Source organism: Pseudoliparis swirei, chromosome 20 (assembly GCF_029220125.1).
Source record: "Pseudoliparis swirei isolate HS2019 ecotype Mariana Trench chromosome 20, NWPU_hadal_v1, whole genome shotgun sequence".
NCBI lineage: Eukaryota > Metazoa > Chordata > Actinopteri > Perciformes > Liparidae > Pseudoliparis > Pseudoliparis swirei.
The window spans coordinates 5858267-5880701 of record NC_079407.1 but is presented as its reverse complement, the minus strand read 5'-3'; the positions used below and the strand labels follow the sequence as shown (position 1 = coordinate 5880701).

Below are 22435 nucleotides of genomic sequence, written 5' to 3'. Positions count from 1 at the left end.
TCAAGGCCGGCCACTCGACAGAGACGGCCCTCCTTGCTGTCTCTGAGCAGCTTCACACTGCTAGAGCAGCCTCTCTCTCCTCTGTCCTTATCCTTCTCGACCTTTCTGCAGCATTTGACACCGTGAACCACCAGATCCTGATCTCTTCTCTTCAGGACCTGGGGATCTCAGGCACTGCACTCGCTCTTTTCTCTTCCTACCTTAAAGACCGCACCTACCGGGTAACTTGGAGAGGATCTGTGTCTGATCCTTGTCCTCTCACTACTGGGGTTCCTCAAGGCTCCGTCCTGGGTCCCTCCTCTTCTCTCTGTACACAAATTCTCTCGGCTCTGTCATTCGTTCGCATGGCTTCTCCTACCATAGCTATGCTGATGACACCCAACTGATCTTCTCGTTTCCACCGTCCGAAACACGGGTGGCGGCACGAATCTCTGCCTGTCTGACTGACATCTCTCAGTGGATGTCTGCTCACCACCTGAAGATCAACCCTGACAAGACTGAGCTACTATTCCTTCCAGGGAAAGGCTCCCCCACCCACGACCTGACTATCACCTTCAACAGCTCTGTGTTGGCCCCTACCCGGACTGCCAGGAACCTCGGGGTGACACTCGACAGTCAACTCTCCCTGACGGCCAACATCGCTGCGACGACGCGTTCCTGTAGGTACATGCTGCACAACATCAGGAGAATACGTCCTCTTCTTACTCAGAAGGCGGCGCAGGTTCTGATCCAGGCTCTGGTCATTTCACGCCTCGACTACTGCAACTCCTCCTGGCTGGTCTACCTGCTAAGGCCATCCGACCCTGCAGCTCATCCAGAATGCAGCAGCTCGACTGGTCTTCAGCCTCCCGAAATTCACCCACACCACTCCGCCTCCGCCTTCCACTGGTTACCGTGGCTGCTCGCATCCGCTTCAAAACACTGGTCCTGGCGTACGTGCTCTAGACGGATCGGGCCCGTCTACATCCGGGATATGGTCACACCGCACACCCCGCACGTTCGCTCCGCCGGCAACAGCCAATCGACTTGTGCCTCCTGCACCTCGAGCTAATCACTCGAAATCCAGACTGTTTGCTGTCCTGGCTCCTCAGTGGTGGAACGAGCTCCCCACTGACATCAGGACAGCAGAAAGTCTCTACATCTTCCGTCGGAGACTGAAAACACACCTTTTCCGACTATATCTGGATTAAAACACAGATTAGCACTTCAGTGGCACTTAGATAGCACTTACTTATGGTACTTTTGTAGTTCGACTATGTTGAGGAAATGTTACTTCCTGTATTCTTGTTGTTCTTAGTTTGTACTCTAGGTTGAAATGCACTTATTGTAAGTCGCTTTGGATAAAAGCGTCTGCTAAATGACATGTAATGTAATGTAATGTAACAGCACCGCAATCCTGGTCCACTCTCTTGTCACCTCCCGCTTGGATTATTGCAATTCCCTCCTCTTTGGTCTCCCCCAGAAACTCCTCCATAAGCTCCAACTGGTCCAGAACGCTGCTGCCCGCATCATCACCAAAACCCCTTCCATCTGTCACATCACCCTGTTCTACAGCAACTCCACTGGCTTCCCATCAAACACCGCATTGACTTTAAGATCCTGCTCCATGCATTCAAGGCCATCCACAACCTCGCCCCTCCATACCTGTCTCACCTCCTCCAAATCAACATCCCCACCCGGTCTCTCAGGTCTGCCTCCTCCATCAACCTGACTGTCCCCCCAGCTCGTTTGTCCACCATGGGGTCACGAGCCTTCAGCCGCTCTGCCCCTCGCCTATGGAACTCTCTCCCCCCTGACATCAGAAACATTGACTCTATCACTTTATTCAAAACTCACCTCAAAACTCACCTTTTCAGGCAGGCCTATGGCTGACCTGTTCCCCTCTTGGTTGCTCTGCTGCAGACTGTTCTGCTTTTTAACTGTTTTGCTTTTTAACTGTTCTGCTTTTTAATTGTGTCCATTTTTTTAAAATATGTTGTACGGCGACCTTGAGTGCCTTGAAAGGCGCCTTATAAAATTAATGTATTATTATTATTATTATGTTTCTCTTTGTTTTGTCTGTTCCAGTTTTACAAAGATCAATCTTGTATGAGCATTGCTGTCATGTTGTCGTCAAGACAAGACAGTGTTTCCCTGTGTTTCCCTGTCCTTCTGTCTCCTGTGTGTTTACCCTAGGGCTCACCAAGAGGGTGTGGCTGTCTCCTCCCTGCCCTGGGCGGTGATTGCCGGAGCAGCTGGGACTGATCGTCAATTAGGACGCTGCCTACTTAAACTGTACTCACACCCCTTGATGTTGTTGGATCTTTAGTTTCTCTCCTGTTGCCAGACTGTGGTTCTGCTCAGTACACAATTAAAGAAACCTTTTTATTTTGAAAGAACTCCTTGTGCTGCTTTTGGGTTCCTGCCTTGCTCACCCCTAACAATTGCAGAGGGTGAAAAGAGTAAACGCAAGAAAAAACAACACTTGTAATAACTAACCCAGAGTGAATTCATGCCGGGAAATATCAGACTGAGGCTTTGTAACTTTTTTACAGAGGTTTGATATTTCACGGCATGACCGAGCGGTCGAAGTTAGTAAGTTGTTTATTATATGGCATTTTTTGCTCCTATCATTTTGTAAATAAAAACTAATTGTAATTGTTAATAGAAAATATTTCATTTTGTTTAGCTCTCATGTCTTCTCACGACACAATGTGTTTTAATTACTTGCTAACTTCAAGTTACAGCGATCAATATAAAAATCATTTGGCCGATGGGTGCCCTTCTTTTTGGTTTGAGCACCTGCCCCCCAAAATGTCTGTGCACGTGCCTGCCTGTCATCATGAAATGTCTAAAAAAAGATTAGGTGGAGCAACAGTCGACCGCACAAGGTCTCAGCATCATGATCAGCTTTGGACACTAAACTGACACACAGATAATTACACATAAATAAGAAAGGGCCACTTTGTCCTTTTGTGTATTTTCATCAAATAACACAGCGTCATGTGACGTGTTAGTAAGACGGCTTCTATCAACCTCACCTTGTTATTAATGTAAAATAATAATATAAATGTACGTATAATAAATGAGCTTCTGATGAGACACGCGCCATGCAGCTTTTACACCATTCACTTCAAATATACAAGTCAATTATATTGAACTGCTGGTATAATACCTGTGAGAGCACAGTGAGACATCACTATGGAGGTTGTCTTCAGCAGACTCATAAAGGTCACCTGAGGTCAAACGCTGCTCATCCTTAAGCAGAAGGCTGGGTCTTTCTTTTTCTCCAGAGTGGTCTTTTTGATGGTGTGTATGCTTTGACACACTCAAAACAAAGTACCTTTTCCAATGTAGGGCTGCAGTGCAGCCACAGATACTGACTGAACCACATTGCCTGAAAGCGTAACTTCTTGTGCTGAAGTCGCTGGACTCGGATGAACTTCGGATCAGGCTGGTACTGGTCACTCCCCACGTCCAGGACACTGCTGCACTCACTTCATGACAGTCACTCTGTGGCTTAAACTGACTGTTCCCTAAAGAGCAAAGAGAACTTAACCTCGTCTGCACATGCATGTTTTAACATCATAATAATTCACATTAAGCAGGTAGACAATGATGACACCGTCAGACATGATGATACACGTCAACACAATCAGTTTAAGTTCTGATGGTCCAGCTGCTGCTTCCTCAGCCTGCACTACATCTGCTCTGGATTTCTGAGTTTCCTGAATGCATTTCAAAATGACGCCGGTACGCACTGTGTGGGTAGTTAGCCGTCTGACGTTACTAGCTAATGTTAACTAACGACCTGGGCTACTTGATAGCTATACGTAGCCTCTCCTCTGGGTGGTGAAGACACTTTGGATATCGCTTTTCTTTTTTGGTGGCATGAATCTAAATTTGCCTCAGAGGGCCTTTACAGTCTGTTCACATACGACATCCCTGACCTTTGACCTCTCACATCGGATCAGGAAGAAAAAAAATAGAAAAAACATTTCACAGGGAAAAAAGGGAAGGGACCTTCAGCAGAGCAACAGAGGAGGATCTGTCTCCAGGATGGACACTCTCCTCTGCTCGGCCCACACAGGAGAAAGGAGCCGCGTCACACCAGGCGTGAGACCGAAGGCCAAAGACCCCGACCAGGAGGAACCGTTTGTTGACTCTGTCCACCCATCCCCCCTTTTCCCTCTCACTTTTATTAAAGGTCACTTTATGTTACTCCACCACTGTCTCTGGATCTCTTGATTTTCTTCAAAATCTTGCCTCCAAGTCCCCCGTGTTGCCACAATATTTTAACATCAAATTGATTGTGTTGACTTAATAAAGTGAAATATAATGCAGCATGTTTCCACCAGACACACAAACACTAGCTGAATAACAACAGTATGAGCACCACACAATTAAGCATTGTATTAAGCAGTCCTGCTTGGGAGGCTGATTCATTTTATTTTATCAGCCCGGCTGAGAGGTGCAATCAGAATACACCAAATATGAGGAAGTATTACAGTTATAATTAAATCAAACAAGTGGTGTCTTGATATTTAATACAATCCTGCTCAGGTATGTTCACGAAAGACAATTTGTGTCTTTGAAGGTTGTATGTAGATTATTTGTGTTATTGTTTTTTCTCCAATTGAATATTAGAAGTTGTAGAAACAAGTCACTGAGTCCCACAGGTGATGATTTTCAATTCAATTCAGTTTATTTCGTATAGCCCATTCTCACAAATTAGCCTCAGACGGCTTTACAATATGTACACATAGACATCCCTGTCCCAGAACCTTGTGATGTCATCATGTTGCCATAGACATCCCTGTCCCAGAACCTTGTGATGTCATCATGTTCCATCAAACTCCTTCATGTAAACCTCTTTACATTTAACTTCACTTTGACCTTGACACCAGCCAAGACAGTCACAACACGTCTTCAGACCGCTATTCTGAATAAAGATGCTGAACGTGAAGAAGTTAAGAGCCCAAATGGTTTGTTGATTAATGTGTGGATGTATTTGTTGTCGAAGGACAAACTCATTGAAATAGTTTCTAAAATGTCATGGTCAAACTGCTGCTCACAATGTACATTTAAAGTCATTTTAATGTTTCCTTACGGTTAATTTCACATATAAATTAGAGTCAGTTGATACTTGTTTCCGATACCGGTGCTAAACCGGTACTTTTAAAACATACAGGTGCGTAAACCGGCCCTGAACCCATGTTTATTTCAAAAAATGCCATCCCTGATTGTCATCCATCTCTCGGCCTTTTTTCTCGGCCTCTCCATAACTGTAAAAGCTAACAATGTAACTATTCAGTATGCTAGCAGCACAATGTACATAATGTACAATGGTAGGAATTTGATCAGGTATTTCACAACATGTTGCAAGATGTCCCTTAATTTAAAATCAGTGGCAGTAACATATACATTATTTAACTAAGTGTATTCATTCCACACATGGGCATTTGAATATCATTTGATTCAACTAAATAGTACATTTAATTTGAGTGTTATTAGACTGTATGTTTTCTGTTTGGTTGTTAAATAAAAGATGGTCTACAAATGATTAAAAAATGTCCTCTTTCAGGCGACAATCAATGGTGCGGCTGGCCCCGGCCTTGGTGGTCCAAGCCCCACTACAGCCAGACCCCCTCTTGCACCTGCACCACAACCACCTGGGTGCAAGAGGACCTATGATGACGTCAATCCCCAGGGTATTCGCCGGTAAGTGGTGCATCACTTTCCTGTATTGATGATTTACTTTGATGGTCTGGAGATTTAAACAACTTTTTTGTTTTATGCAACAGTCCAAACAACCCCGGACCAGCCAACAAGCGGAGAGCAGAGGAACACGTGGGACAAGTGGTGAGTCTATACTTATATCAATGTAGTTGTCATCATCGGTCTCAGCCTCTACATAACTGTAAAAGGTATCAATGCAGTCGGCTAACAGACACAATGTACAATGGTAGCAATGTGTTCAGGTGTTCCACAAAAACGAGCCATGCTAATAAAAGCAGACATCAGAGCGCTGAGCTAGCGAAGCTACGGCTTCGCCGAGCAGCGCGTCTCTCTCCGGTAAAGGTGCGTTCACACCAAAAGCGACGCGATTTATTCGCGCTACCGAATCCCATGAAAAGTCAACGTACAGACGAGTGTGGCTGCGATAGACGCAACATTTTTCCGGGCGGGGCGTTTGGGGTAACGCAGTGTGGGCGACTCATTTACAGCGGCGCAATTGTCGCTGCTAGTTGAAATATTTCAACTTTTGAGGCAATAATTTCTCAACTCGGGCCAATCAGCTCTTGAGTTGCTCCGTGAGTCATCGTTGTCCGGATCAGGCGCGTCTCTAGGATTTGGATACATCCGGGGCTTAGCCAGTGCGAGCGTTGTCGACGGGGGGGGGGGGGTGCTAGTGAGTGAGTTTTTCGAGTGAGTGAGCTCACCTGTGTGCGCGGATGTGTCGGCGCGTATCACGGCAGAGCGATGCGCGTTATGGGAGCGACGGCGCTGGGCTTAGCCCAGAAGAGTGAAGCAGCGAAATGTGTAGACATAGAAACACTCTCAAGTTTCAAGTTTCAAGTTTCAAGTTTTTATTGTCACATCCCCTTTTATACAAGTATAATCGGTTCGTGAAATTCTTATGTGCAAAACACCCGACAGCAGTAGCAGACTAAAAAAAGAATAAGAATGAGAATAAACTATACAATATCCACACAAAAAAAAGAAGAAAGTATTAACAATATATATATAAAACAATGTAATAGAATATACATCATGGCAATATATATATATAAAACAATGTAATAAAATATACACTTTTTTTGAGACTATATATATATATATATATATACCTACAATATATATATACAATATATATATATATAAACAATGTAATAAAATATACACCATGGCCATAGATATTCACAGAATATGTTCTGGTGTGTAGTGTTAATGAGGGTCTCAGTCCTTGTTCAGCAGCCTGATGGCCTGACTGAAGAAGCTGTCCCTCAGTCTGTTTGTGCGGCACTTGATACTGCGGTATCGCCTGCCTGACGGTAGAAGGGTGAACAGTTTGTGGCCGGGGTGGTTATTGTCTTTCATCATCCGTTTGGCCCTGGCCACGCACCGCTTGGTGTATATGTCCAGGATGGAGGGAAGCTCACCTCCAACGATGTACTGTGCCGACCGCACCTCTGTAGTGCCCTACGCTCCAGGGCGGTGCAGTTCCCGTACCAGACGGTGATGCAACCTGTCAGAACACTCTCGATGGTACTGGTGTAGAATGTTCTGAGGATGCGGCCGGCCATGTTGAATTTCCTCAGTCGGCTAAGGAAATACAGGCGTTGTTGGGCCCTTTTCACCACGTGAGTGGTGTGCGTGGTCCATGTGAGGTCCTCGGAGATGTGCACGCCGAGGAACTTGAAGCTGCTGACCTCTCTACTGCAACTCCGTCTATGGAGATGGGGTGTGCTCTCTCTCCGCTTCCTGTAGTCCACGATCAGCTCCTTGGTCTTCTTGGCGTTGAGGACGAGGCTGTTCTCCTGGCACCACTGTACCAGTGATCCAACCTCCTCCTGTAGGCTGTCTCGTCGTCGGTGATCAGCCCCAACACTGTTGTGTCGTCAGCAAACTTGATGATGACGTTGGAGCTGTGCATGGCCGTGCAGTCGTGGGTGTACAGGGAGTAGAGAGAGGGCTCAACACGCATCCCTGAGGGGCTCCCGTGTTGAGGGTCAGCGGCTCTGAGGTGGTACCGCCATCCTCACCACCTGGCGGCGGCCCGACAGGAAGTCCAGTATCCAGCTGCACATGGTAGAGTGCAGGCCTAGACCTCTGAGCTTGGTGTCGAGCTTGGCGGGAACAATAGTGTTGAGCTGAGCTGTAGTCCACAACCAGCATTCGCACACAACAGTTCCTCCCTCCAGGTGGGAAAGGGCGGTGTGAAGTGCCATGGCAGTGCGTCGTCGGTGGATCTGTTTTGACGATATGCAAATTGCCATGGGTCCAGCATGGCAGGCAACATGGAACAAATGAAGTCCTTGACCAACCTCTCGAAGCATTTACTGACAATCGAGGTGAGGGCTACGGGTCTCCAGTCATTCAGGCAGGTTACCTTGGGGTGTTTGGGGACAGGCACAATGGTGGACATCTTGAAGCTCTCAGGAACAACAGCCTGGGACAGGGAGAGGTTGAAGATGTCTGCGAAGACTCCTGCCAACTGGTCTGCACATGCTCTGAGGGCGCGCCCCGGGATGTGGTCGGGACCTGCCGCCTCAGACAGCAGCTTGCTGTTACCTGCGCCTGCTGCCAGTCTGACTCCGCTGTTTTGGGTGAATGACGTCACGTGCGACCTGGAGGTGTTAACCACTTGTGTACCAAATTTATTTATTTTTTTGGTTGAAAACATTCGGGGCTAATGAAAAAACATCCGGTGCTTTAGCCCCGGGTTTTTTAGCCTAGGGACGCCACTGGTCCGGATGCTGTTGAATCAGAACAAGAAGGACAATAATGTTATGAACACAATAACATACAGTATATTATAACGTTATGACCACAATGACACGCGTTTAGATGTGTAGCGCTGGAAGCGGAAGTCTTTCAGACGTAACAGTTATCTTCATCGGTGAAAGTGACCGAGCTGCGTGGGTATATATATATATATATATATTATATGATATTAATGTTATGAACCCAAACACGAGGGCGTTAGATGTTCAGACGTTTGTGGGATGTCCACAACAAGTATAAAGCAGAACTAGTGGTGAGTTATTCTGGTCTTTACGGAGACCAGACACGGAGATAAGCCCCGCCCCTCGCGGAGCGTCTCAACGCTTATGGCGAGAACACGGTGAACGGTCGAGCGAGTAAACTCAAGCGTTTTGGGCGACGCGACAAATCGCGTCGCTTTAGTGTGAACGTAGCACAATTGTGGAGGTAATGTGGCCACTGAAGGTTGCCAATTCACAGTATTCTTTTAAATCACCTGAAGATGCCAGCCTGCTATTTGACGAATGTTCCCCGGTAGCTCACCTCTCTGCTCATATACTTGCCAACGTGTTGAAGGGCCGATGACTTTCTATCTGACCAAATGCCTGAACCACTATGTACATTCCAACCAGATACATTTGCACAAAAGGGGTAATAGTTTGATTGAAAGAATAAACATTGATATAAATGTATATTCTTTTAATCAAACTATTGTATCTCATTCATTTGTGTAATTTAAGGTATACTGCATGCTTTGGAATTTACATTGTTTGTTTGAATACTACATTTTAAAATGTTTTTATGTATACACTGATATTTCAGTTTGGTCATGGAAATTAAAGTTATGGAAATCGATCTTCCCTTGATTCTAGCTGAGGTTTACTCTTTGGACGGTATAATGGAGGAAGGACGACGACAAGGAGGCGAACTGCTGCTGCTCCACCTGCACAAGTTCATTCATACACGCACTGCTTCTGTTGTATTGACGATAAAAATGCATCCTTAGACCCCAACCGATACACGAAAGATAGACTTGCTGCTGCAGGACTAGGCGAGAAACGTCTCACATTCCAAGGTATGTCAGGCATCATGATTGACAGACACATTTTTCATGAATTAAGTTACCTTTTAGAAACATTCAACCTTATTATATTTCAAGTTTGATCGGTTGATTGTATTATTATCTTCTATTTTCAGGCACACTTACCAATCCAGAGGATTTTAGAGCTTTTCTTTTAAATGCATATCCGAAACTCGGACAAGGGAGGATTTGAGTTGCTCAAAATTAGTGGAACAACACGAAGTCGCCAACTGATCCTCATACCATGTCCCAATGAGGGTTATCATGTGAGGCATTTGAGAGATCCCCAAACGCAGATTGGTCATGCTACAATTTTCATCCGACCATTCCAAAGAAATCTCAATCTCGACCCTGTAAGATTCTCACTTTTAAATTGGGGTTCCCACATGAAAATAGCAGATTATAAAGATTCACATAAAATAGTTTGTGTTACATTTTGAATTTATCTTTACAGGCATGTCAACCAGAGTGCAGTAATGCATTAGTTGGACCACCACAGAACTGTTTAACATGTGGAGAGGAGTTCCCTTTTACAGGAATCAAGGCTCACAGTGATGAATGCGTGAGGTAATGCTCTACAGAACTAAAATGTGAAATTTTTCAAGAAATCATACATCAGACATTAAGCATTATAATTGGGGGGGGGGGGGGGGGGGGGCTGCCAAAAAGATGTACAGCATTTTGAATATGGATATAAGATAAACTTATAATTATAATAAAAATGCAGGGCCAAAATTATGAAAAGAAAGTACTTCTGATGTGTCTTAATTATGGGCTCTACTATTTGTTATTTTAATGCCAACAATCTCTGTAAAGCCAAATTGTTTTCAATAACGCATACCAATATATTGGATATGTTCCTAAATATTGGTATTGAGGGGAAGTTGAATTTTTTATAAATGTTTTCTGTTCTATGTATTCGACCATTCTTTTCTAGTGGCAGAGTTTTTGTGACTAATGTAATATAAAATATACTACCCCAATAACAAAAGTCTTTTTACCCAAGACCATCACAGAACAGTGGTGAGGTAGACATTGTGGTCACCACAGAAAGTGCCTCCCGAAGTGAAGGTAGATTTGCCAGCAACACAAACTACTACGTGCCACCTCAGGGACATGTGGCTGCTCCTGAGATGGTTGAGCTGGATCCCACTGAGGAGAGAGGCTTCACAGGTGTTTTACATCATTACATAATGTACTGCAATACATTGTTGCTCTCAACTTATCAATTCCTCCCGTATTAATTTGAACAATTTCAAAACTTTTTTTAGATTGGAAAATGATTTCAAATCCCAGTGATGCAGCCAACGTGTTCAAAGAAGACATTTTAAGCCAGCATGCAACTGGAAAACCATTATATCTCACTATGGATCTTGGAGACAGTGCAGAGGACAGGGAAAGGGCGGTGCTTACTTTTTATAAGATGGCTAATGTTGAGTGGGCTTGCCCCTTGACATGCACACTCGAGGGTAAATTGGTTACACACATAAAACTAAAGATAAAAAGTATCATATTCATTTAACTGATGTCGATACCGTGTACTTTTCTTTTTCAGGAGATCCAGCAATTGGTGATGGCGTGACCCGACATTTCTTTGCAACCATCATGTCCAAACTTCAGCATGGTTTAGAGATGAAATGTGGTAAGTGGATATTCTCTTTAGCTGATGGCTACCTAAAACCTTAAAAAACAAAGCTGCTGTGATCATGTAAGTTTTTTACAGGACCACCCAAAGTATTCAGTGGCTGATTAATAGTTCCTCACTAATTCCGTATGAAAGTTTAAATATCTATGTCCTTTACATTCTGCCCTTTTGATGTTCTTTCACTTTTTCTCTTTTAATTTAAGTACCAGGAGGAGCTCTTCTTTTCGAGGGGGAACAAGATCATCTTATTCCCTCCACTTCACATTGCCTTTTGGAGAGTGATTTTGTTGTTGTTGCCGGCCGAATGATTGGTCATTCATTCCTCCATAATGGGCCATGCCTTGGAGGACTCAGCCCAGCTATCCTGCATGTGCTCTTCGGTGGATCCCAGGAAGAAGCCATGATAGACATTAAGGATTGTGCTGACCTTGATATCCGTGAGACAATCGCAGTGGTACGAAACATTTTTCCAGTAAGATTTTAATGATACAAATGTGGGGCAAGGACAATAACAGTAATAACTGATGTCAGACATTTCTCAGATATTTTTAATCCTACAATCGCATAGTTTACTAATTTGAACCAGCAGGGTGCTGAAGCAATATTTAAACTATAAACGTAAGAATATCTCTTTTAAACATGCAATTATAGTGACTGATGTCATCATGTAAAATGTGTTTTCAGAGCAAGTTTTAAAAGATTGCTCACGTGCTGTTAAAGTGATAAGAATTACATTATCTGGCATGTGTTTTGAGACCTCAGTGTTACCAGCAACATGATGGAAGATTGACAAATTGTCCTCTATTTGTTGTATCAACTATAAATATAGTGCAAGTCTTAAGAAATCAGAAATTCTAATCTATTGCAATTGTCATTATTAGCTGAAGGGTACAGAAGAAAAGGTCAGCATTAATGAGTTGGCTGTGTCCTGGGATTTGCCTCAAGTCTCATCTGAGAACAGAAGATGGCTCCTGGACAAACGCTGTGAGTATTCAGATCTGTACTTAACAGATCATTTATATCAGACCAACTCATCAGAGTTAAAGCTCAGATGTTGTATTTCACATTGTCCTTTTTGTGCTCTACACAGATGCATTTTGGGTTTACTAATTAACAAAGAGGCTATTAGTTCATGATTAGTAAACTGCTTTGCTTTTTTTGTGATGCAAATGTTTTGCAGGTCCTTGGAAGAACCTCAAGACAAATTAAACAGTTACGCAGAGGACTAAAAGAAACATTGATCTGGCCTTTGCTAACAGAGGAAAGACAATTCCCCTCCTCTTTCCAAGAGCATCTGACTTAAAGTGCACACCACAGGTCAGTGACCCCTGATACTAAGTCAAAAACACTCCTCTGAACTCGCACAAATTACTCTCATAAATTACATGTTCTACTCCTTGGAAGCCATTGGTTTCAGTTAATTACACTATTCGCTTGTTCATTTTGAAACGATTGTTAACTGATAGTATAAAATCAATCCGTCAGATGGTCTTGGAGAAGATAAAGTGGCCAACAGAAGATGAGGACGAAGACAGTGATGTCTCTTTGGAGGATACCTGTCGGATCACAGGATTCCTTCGCACATTTATTCAGAACGGTAAATTAATAGAAACTTTTAATAGTTCCCCAAAGGTTATTTATCCGAGTCAGTTTGGCTTCCTCGACTTTTCTTTTTAACTGAATTCTCAGCTACACTACCAACCCAAAGCACAAATTAAGTACGGTCTTTATTTTTACATCGCATGTATGGTTGATGTAACATCCTTCTCAGCAATTAAATAAATATTGCCTTTTTTTTCTTTTTTGAAAGCATCTACAAGCATCCTTGGGAAACTATTGCAGTTCTGGATAGGATGGAATGTGCTTCCCAGACACGAGCTGGATATTAACGTGGTGGAGAGCAACTTCCCCACTTCTTCCACCTGCTTCCACCAGCTGAAACTTCCGGGACATTACAAAGAGTACTGTAACTTCGAAAGAGACCTTCTTGCTGCTATTCACAGCAATGACACTGGGTTTGGGTTAGTCTAAGGAGCCTGTACATCAAAATAACACTGTATTCACTTACAGTAATTGTAGCCTCTTGTACAAGGCTGTTGCACAACCATGTTTACATTGACATCTGTTATTATAATTGTGTGTGTATAGATCTATATATTAATGTTCGATATATTAATGTTCCATCAGTTGACAGTCTTTAGTTAACTGTAAGAACACTTGAAAGAAATTGAAATGTCATCTGTTTTCCTGTTTTTGTAAAATATTTTAATTGTCAACAAAAGGAGACCGAGCATTCAGATTGTCAGTCATAATTTGACAAATATCTATAAAAGAATCTATTAAAGTTCAGTAAAGCTTGTTTATGAAAATAGTGCCAGCTTTAACTTCTTTTTTTACTTGTTACAATTCGTATTCATGTGTAACAAAAGTGTTCAGGAAATAAGAATGCAATTAAACACTGGTTTCACAACTATGCTTAACCAGAGCATTTATTTAAACTACAGCTGGTGACAGACTTTTACTGGAGCATTTCGGAGATGACGCCTACAGTCTGAACAAAGACCTCCAACACATTGGACAGAGGGCCATCAGGGTCTGGTAGATTGTCAACTTCCTGCTCAGTTAGTGTGCGTTGCAGCTGAACTTCAGGGACCACAACACCAGGCCGACGATGACCACACGGCCCAGTCCAGTCAACTCCAAACTCCATGTCAACCTGCAGTAAAAAGGGTGGAGGTTGAAGGGTCTGTCCAGCCAAAAGAGATGTTTAAGTTATTGTCAACATGTCTACAGAACTGCCCCAATAAATGTCAGGTTGAATTGAGGAGCCTTCTGTCTGCCTTTTGTTTCTCATGCAAAGATTACATTTAGTAGGAAAGGAGATGTGAGTTTTACATTCTTAGACTTATGATTAGAGATGTTTGAACTTATAAAACATTATGGGATTAATATATTTTCCCATTACAATAATGATCTCTAAAACACTGCTCCTTGTTTGATCACAACATTTTAGCAAATGCCCATGCTATGCAGAATAAAAACAATCCACATGTACAGGCCTCTTAGTTACATCATGCTTCTGATGCATGTACTTTGTAATGTGTAATGTTGGATAAAGTGGGGTTCAGGTTTACATTGTCCCATGTAGGAAAGTAAGATACAAATAAAATGACTGAATAAATTCAAACCTGTGTTGGGTCCTGCTGTCCATCACGTTCATTGAGACTCCACAGTTGCAGCGGGCACTGGTTTCTCGGTGCGCACTCTGCGGCAGTTCCAGCCATCCCGCAAAAACTCAAAGTGTTTCTGTCGTGGGGTAAAAGCACCAGTGCAGAGCATAGAGATGGATTTCATCGTCAGGATTGAGAAAGCCTTCTCTCTCAAGGTTGGTGAAGATGGTGTAGAAGAGATCGATGCACGCTGTTGTAGCGTCTCCAGAGCCTTTCAATTCTAATGGGGAAAGACATGATTTAGTCTGCCTACTATGACGGTATATTACAAATAATTGTGTTAGTCTTTTAAAAAGGGTAAGATGACTGCATGCCACTTAAAATCTACTTTAGCAAAGCGCTTCTTCATACTTTGCAATATAAATAGGTTAGTCTAGGGTTAACACTGTTGGATTATTAGCTGATCACAGTTAACAACTCCTCAATCAATATTTACAGTTCAATAATCAAACTATTTCAACATAAAGTTCAACAGGATGTTGAAATACATTGAAATAGTTCTTGTTGATGCAAAGCAGGAGGAAACAGCTGATTACTAACTTTAATGGCAGTATACAAACATAGAAAAGTTCATCTTGCCATCTTTTACAGTGTTACAGGTGTTATTTTGATACATTTTTGAATGGATGATCATGGTACCTTTGATTATGGACACTCCGGCCAGCAATGTGTGAATTTCTGTTCAGTCCTCTGTTCTCCACCATGTAGTGCAACAGCAACATTTTCCCCACCTTTATCTGACCTCACACGAGACGGCAAACCGTAGACACCGACAGCTTCATGAAAGCTTCTTAACACTGTTGCTGCTCGGTTGTTGGTGGCGGCACTCAAGAACACGATTAAACGACTAAAGCCGTCAATACCACCATGCACAACAATACGCCATCTGAAATAGAAAGGTATGAGCAAAGATCAATAGCAGTACCACTAAAAGTCACTGCTTGACTGTAAACAAATCCAATAGATAAGATTGATTAAAAAAATGGATAAATCAAAGGCTGGCTTGCAGTGATGCTGATGGGTTAATTAAAATTGTACATGGGCGTATCTTTGCAACTCTCTGGATAGACAGTATACTGGGTAGTAAGTTTCTTAAAGTAGTAAAATCTACAGTGAAGTAAATGTTTGAGAAATGTTTGATCTGGTTTATGTTTGTTTGATACCTTATCAGTTTATGATTTCCGTCAATGTGCCAAAGACTGTTTGGGGCTGGTACAGAGTACCTCCGGCGTCTTCTTGGGTTCAGCTGAAGGGTGCGCACCAAAATCCCACCAGGGTCCACACGCCGCATGGATTCCTGGACACGCTGTCCTATAATATGCAAAACAATGCACAAATATGGTGCACAGAAAAAAGTAAAATATTCCCCAATATTACAGTAAATTCTAAAGTAGCACAGCATCTATACTGGTAGGTCTACTAAGTAAAGCTGCCTTTTACCAAATTATGCAGAAATCAGCAATCAAACAGAGGAAAATTGCAGCATAAAGGTAAATAACGAACAAATAGTGACTACGGTCCCATACTTTGTATACGTATGCCTTGTGCATTCAAATGCCCAACCATCATCTTGAATCCAGTGTTGGGATGTTGCCGCCGAATTTGAGTCACAGCTTCATCCAAATCGTTGTCCTCCAATGGAGTTAGTAGATCATGGACTCTGGTCATCAAAAATAACAAGACAAACGTCAAAAGAGAAAACAAAAGAAATGTCACCTAACTCACAGTACAAACAGAACACAATGATCACAAGATGTACGTTGGTCTGTCGTATACAGCAGTTTAACATTTAGATGATCTTAAGCCTCATCTGAAACACATTCACCGGGTGTGCTTTAGTTCCTGTTAGTCTAAACCCAGCTATGTGCTGTAGGAATAAATGAAAAGACAATAGTGGACTGTGTTTTGTGAAAGCTCAGGAAACCTCTATCACAACTTCGATGTTTTTTATTAAAGCCACTTTATTATAACGAATCCTGAAGTTCCTCGTCTTAGCCTATAGGTTTTTGAACATAACATTATCATCGATAAAAACAACGTACATTTGCAAACAGATATATTGCCACGTTTAAAAGACAATAAATGAAACCAGAAAAAACACTTGACATTACCTTATTCCACTGTACCATCCTCCGCGAATGGTTCTTTCGCACCTCCGAACACCTGCGCTATGTCCCCAGCGGCATGTCCCCAAAGTAGATGTGCCGATAATATTTGGAGGTAAAATGTACGATGGACGTCCATGGGTCACCTCCTCTGGTTCCGAGAACATGCCAAGTAGGCGGGCAGCTTCTTCCAGACTGCCGAACACTGTTTGGTCAACTTCCACATCCATGTTGGCAACGAGCTGAGCCAAGTCGTCTGTCACCTTATCCAGCCGACACTGAAGAATGTCCTCATGAACGTGGTTCTCCAAGTCGTCTGCTAAAGATCGCAATTGATTTGAAATGGCTTGTAATAACAATGCCATGTTGCCAAGTGCAAACGACCACTTCTGCTAACGGTTAGCTGAGCGTGCCAACTTCAACAACATGTGCAAGGTAGAAGTAATAGAGCACAACACACTCCTGTGACCAATCATGCTTTAGACAGAGGTTCGGACCACCCAGCTCATTTGAATATACGGACACGTAAATGTCACACATAAATAAATGAAGAAATACGTGTGGACACATAAATAGAGAAATAAATAACTGAAGAAATACAGAAATGTAGAAATATATGTATTTAATGATGTCCTGTTGATTTATAACTTATATTTATTCATTCCTGTATTTATTCATTTATTTATACATTTATTTAAGCATTTATTTATTTATACATTTATTTATTCATTTATACATTTATTTAAGCATTTATTTATTTATTTATACATTTATTCATGCATTTATTTATTTATTTATTTATACTTAAGTCATTTTGAGTCCTCCATACTCTGCTCCACGCCGGAGACGATGTCCTTGTTCAGTAAATAGTGGGGGAAAAAATTCTGTCTTCATAATGTAGGATTTTCATCGCATTTCTTTACATAATTTGCCAAAAGATATTCAAACATAACTCCCAGTTCATTTTCATTTTGATCAAACCGTTACTCGGATGATTTTCCACCCAAAAAGACACCATAAAATCATTTTTTTTTTAACACACACAACATTTGGACAATAAAAAAGCCGTTATTGCAGCATTTGTTTTGAAGCTTTTTTGTTTTTTGGGAAAGTGTAGGTGTTAAACAATGTATCACCTGACTGCATCTAAACAAATGGAGCGACTATAGAAGAAGAAAAACATTAAACCCATCTTACATCTTGCGTGTAGAACCATTGTGTTGTTGCGTTTCCCTTACTTGTGTCCCATTTAGCTGTTTATGGCCTACAATTCACTAGAAACCTAATAGAACGTTTGGATCTCCTGCTCTCCTTTAATTAACCCAGCTGGGCTTAACCATGTAGCACGGCGAGCTTCATTTACTCACCGCGGATTGGCACGTCCAGGTCAGTAGCGCCGCGCCCAGTGGAGACCGCTGTGGTGACGAGCTGCCATTCTGTTGGTCCAAAGCACATCAGCTTCTCTTCTATGTGTGCTGATGAAAGTGCTGACGCTCACACACAGTCCTCAGATCAAAAGTCCATGGAGGTATTAGTCATATTGATGTGTCCTGGTTTTGGTCATTTTCCTTACTACTCTTTACGTTAGACTTGTCTCATCTGAAAAATAAGTCAGTCAAAGAGAACATCTCGGGACACAGACCTGACGAGCTTCAGCCGGCCGGCCTCGGGGTCAAATACCATCAAAGTGATTTAAACGTTTAAATAAATCTGGAGCGAAAATATTTCCCAACATCTACGCATACAATAAGCAGAACAGCTGACTACTGGAGGCAGGATTCGTGAACAGATATAGCGTGCTGGGTATGCCAATAACAATCAGACGTGACAATCACCAGGACCTGCTGATGGGCTTATATCATGCTTGCTCGCATAGTTACTGGGGTTTAGCACAGCAAATCAAACACAAGTGTTTAACCCTCCTGTTACCTTCATTTTACTTATATTTACCCTCAGGTCAATTTATTATATTAAAACATGAAAATTATTAAATTAATATTGTTCCCAAGTTTAAGTGTGAGGTACTTTATGTTTTGTTTGACGACCTAAATATTAATTTAAATATATAAAAGTTATTCTTATATGTTTATTTACAGTGAAAAACAGCCTGGTCAAATTGACCCCAAGAACCTCAACATTAAACATTGAATGGGGTCAAATTATTGAAAAGGTAACAGAGGGTTAAACAAGAACTTAATTAAATATAGATCGCTGGGATACCGATTTTTAGGATTTGTGATACCTCCACATGCATTTACTTGATAACACAAAGGCAGTGAAAGGATTGAGATGAACATGGGAAGAAGACATCACATCAAATAGATCTTCAGGTTATATGTCCGTTCTGAGCCGGTGGTTTGTACATTCTTGATTGATAAAATGTATTTAAAAAATTATGAATGTAAAGAATACGGTATGGTTATTGTTCATATTACGGCCGTATTTCAATTATCAGTGCAATGTTTTGTTTAATTAATAACAACAAACTGTATTTTACAAAATACAAGCTTAATTTACTGTTTTGGCTGGAATATATATTTATGAGTGTTTCAATGTGGTAAGCGGAATATAACCTATTGTCAATTCACGGTATCTTAGTGTAGTGATTTAACGGTTTCATTGTAAAATCTCACATTACTTTTCTTACAGCGAAGGCTCTGATAATGGTAACGTCAGCCTCCCTGCCTGTAATTAACTCACTAATTACCGCGTTTAAACAGCTGTTGTGTACTCGCATAAAAAGTGAAAATGACAACTACATTTAGCATATGGTGTCCCTCAATTAAAAAAAAATTCCTGCCATACATATATATATATATATATATATTTCTTTTCAGCGACTATACTTCATCATGTGTCATCCGGTAGGAAGTTATTTTGCTGCTTGACAACAACAACAAAAGGCCTCATATAACATCCGTCCCTTTGGGGAGTCATCAAAATGTTAATGGTCCAACGTTATTTCATAAAAGAGAGCCGATTGGCGAGGCTCTTTTAACGTGTTATTTTGGGAGGAGGGGCTTGGGAGATAATACAGCATTCATTTTAAAAATGAGGAAAGAAACGTGGCACTTCTTAGAAGCAGATGGTGTCTCCGTTAAAAGAGAAAAGAAAGCCGTGCCTCGCGTAAAACAAAATCAAGAATCACAAATGTCAGTTATTGAACTTGATAAGAAGGTTAGGGCCTCTGATATAATATATAATATCATCCAAAACAACAAAACAATGTGTGTAAAATGTTAATATTTCTATTATGTTTTACACAGTGAAAACAACCCTGAGCTCGGTATTTAAAAAAGAGTACCCGATGTGTACAAGATATGTACAGGACATTAGAAACATATCATGTGAATTTTATGTTACTCAGTTGTCCCCCAATAATAAATTGGAAAAGTCATGTAAAATATGAAGCAAAAAAATTAAGTCAATCATTTATTTATTGAAACGTTATACTTTAAATGGGGTCAAATTATTTACATTGGTAATAAGGAGGGTTAACAAGGGCGGTGCCTGACATTTTAATGTGTCAGAGATGTTGTTGAGTGGACGAAAGAGGTCTTCCAATTCTTCAACATGTTTCACTGGCGAACTATTGATCCGTCAGGTATATAAATGACTTGGAATATAAAAATCAGAGCCATATAAAAGAGATGGTTCCCAGACTGAGAAACCTAAACTATACTTCTTTATTGAAGTTGCAATAGGAAACCAACTTCCTCTGGAATCACTTAAATCCCAATTTGGCAAAAAAGGTCCTGCCCCTGTCAGGAAGTTGTGGGTGTGTCCTTCCCTTTTACGCTGGCTCTCTCTTTCACACAGACAAGACAGCCACGATCTCACTGTGATCTTTGTTGTTTCTGGTAAAAGATTGAATCTCCTCACTTACACGACCATCGACAATGCACCACCTGATGATAGCCGCATGCATCAAAATAACCTTTTTTTTTAAATGTGTTTTTTATATTACTGTCTGACATCCCTGTCCCAGGACCTCACCGGATCAGAAACTCCCAAGAAATATATACACAGAAATTAAAAACTGAGCTTCCTTCAATTATGGCCGTTCCATGACAGTAACAAGATGCAACAAAGAAGTGAAACTTATGTCACTGATACCACGGAAACAATTTAAAGTTGGTAACTGCGAAGAGGCATGCCACACATTTCAAATACCAAAGTATCACGGTCATTACTACATATATACCGTGGGTTTCTGATTTAAACACTCTCGAAAAAACAAACTACGATTGACTTTCCTTTCAGCGTCGGTCCTCCGTTTCCGTCTAGTATTACGTTTGAGCTTGGCTAGTGTGAATTTGTGATCGACGCACCAGCTGGTCAACCGCCTCGTTGCCCGCAGAGCCTCCGACAAACAGAACCAGGTGGGGCATGTTGACCGCTATCCAGTTTGTGGGGCAGGTGTGAAGGACAAATGCCGAATTTTCTGGGATTAGCAAAGGCAAGACCAGGCGGGATAACCTCTTGTGATTCAAATGCCTGGATTCATGTGTTTTAACCTGCCTGCTTAGATCAATGGTCATTGATAGGATATTGATATATGTCTCCCAATGTGTTCCTTATCCTGACCCCGGTTAGAAGGGTGTTGGCGGTCACTGGCTCCGGAGTCCTGGTCTGAAGAAGAGAGGACCATTGACATGGTGCCGATCGATTTCAGCGTTTTGGTAGTTCGGAGAGGAAATCGCTAAAACTAGAAGTACTTCATGGTGATTTTAAAGGCAGTTAGCATGGAGTAGATAAATCCAGTGCGCCAATGGTTGGAAAAGTATAGCTCGTTGGAATAACCAGCTTAGCGAGGCGTACATTTCACAACTCGTCCCCGTCTAAACCAGCTTAACCCTAAAATGCGTTATTCCCCCCCTCTTTAACGAGCTGTTGTCAATGCATTGTGCTTCATCACAGAGCGATATCACGAATACGGCAGTTTATCGCCCTTTCGAGCGTCATAGTTATCGACTTATATAACCTAGATAGGATAAACAATCCTTTATGTTTTCTATTTATTAACTTCCAAAGCAAGTTAGACTTTACATTGAAATAGGAGGTCCCCTTTAAGAAGGTTATGGTGTTCGATTAAACACTTTATTGACTTTAAATTAATTGATAGTTTAAATTTAAATGACCAATAACTTTAGTTTAATTTGATCGATTGACTTGAAGTTGATTGATTGACTTTGATTTGATCTATTGAGTTTAATTTGATTTTTTGACTTTAATTTGATTTATCGACTTTAATTTGATTTTTTGACTTTGAGTTGATCTATCGAGTTTAATTTGATTTTTTGACTTTGAGTTGATCTATCGACTTTAATTTGATTTATCGAGTTTAATTTGATTTTTGTTTACAATTTACTCATTTCCACTGTCCCTACACGTACTTGGCCACCACGACAAGCCTTGACAACTCATGATCCAATCTATGCCTTGAAGCCGAACTCTGATGCCATGTTTCTACCGCCATGGAACTGGTCAAATGGGCGGGCCATTCCTCATAGCTCCCTTGAGGCGAACCCATGAACTACCATGTGACTCTCAGGCACTTTCACTCACTCATGGGAAAACGGCCCGTCATTTATTATACTAGTGTGCCTTAAGGATTTAAGGGGTACCAACAGCAGACTCCGTCCTGAATGACACCTGACCCCACACCCCATCCCGCCAGGCGTAGGCGGACCATTAAGCCCCAACCAGCAGGACGTTTCACTGAGGCGGACTTTTCGGGACCGGCGTGACAGACACGTTCACACTAGGGACATTAGATTCTAATGGGGTGAAGCCGGATCAGATGGGCCCGCCTAGGGCTGAGGTCCCTTGTTGACTCTACACGAACCCTACTCTACAAACCCAGACCATGACCGGGTCTGGGAGAATGTTAGGCGAACCCACTCGC

At 41.8% G+C, this 22435-nt stretch overlaps 1 protein-coding gene and 1 long non-coding RNA gene across 2 annotated transcripts in view; both read right to left on the bottom strand.

The window, feature by feature from the left end:
• Positions 1-15228: 15228 nt before the first annotated feature.
• LOC130211113 (uncharacterized) lies at positions 15229-16077 on the bottom strand. Its single transcript, XR_008834937.1, has 3 exons — positions 15949-16077; positions 15586-15733; positions 15229-15308 (listed from the first exon to the last, which is right to left on the bottom strand). It is a non-coding gene; the product is annotated as an uncharacterized LOC130211113 (long non-coding RNA).
• Positions 16078-17415: 1338 nt separating this feature from the next.
• Positions 17416-22435, bottom strand: part of LOC130211110 (signal recognition particle receptor subunit alpha-like) — a 60997-nt gene continuing 55977 nt past the window's right edge. Inside the window, exon 4 of the transcript XR_008834931.1 lies at positions 17416-17963. The gene's annotated coding sequence lies outside the window, so the exon portion shown is untranslated. The remainder of the gene's footprint in view (positions 17964-22435) is intronic.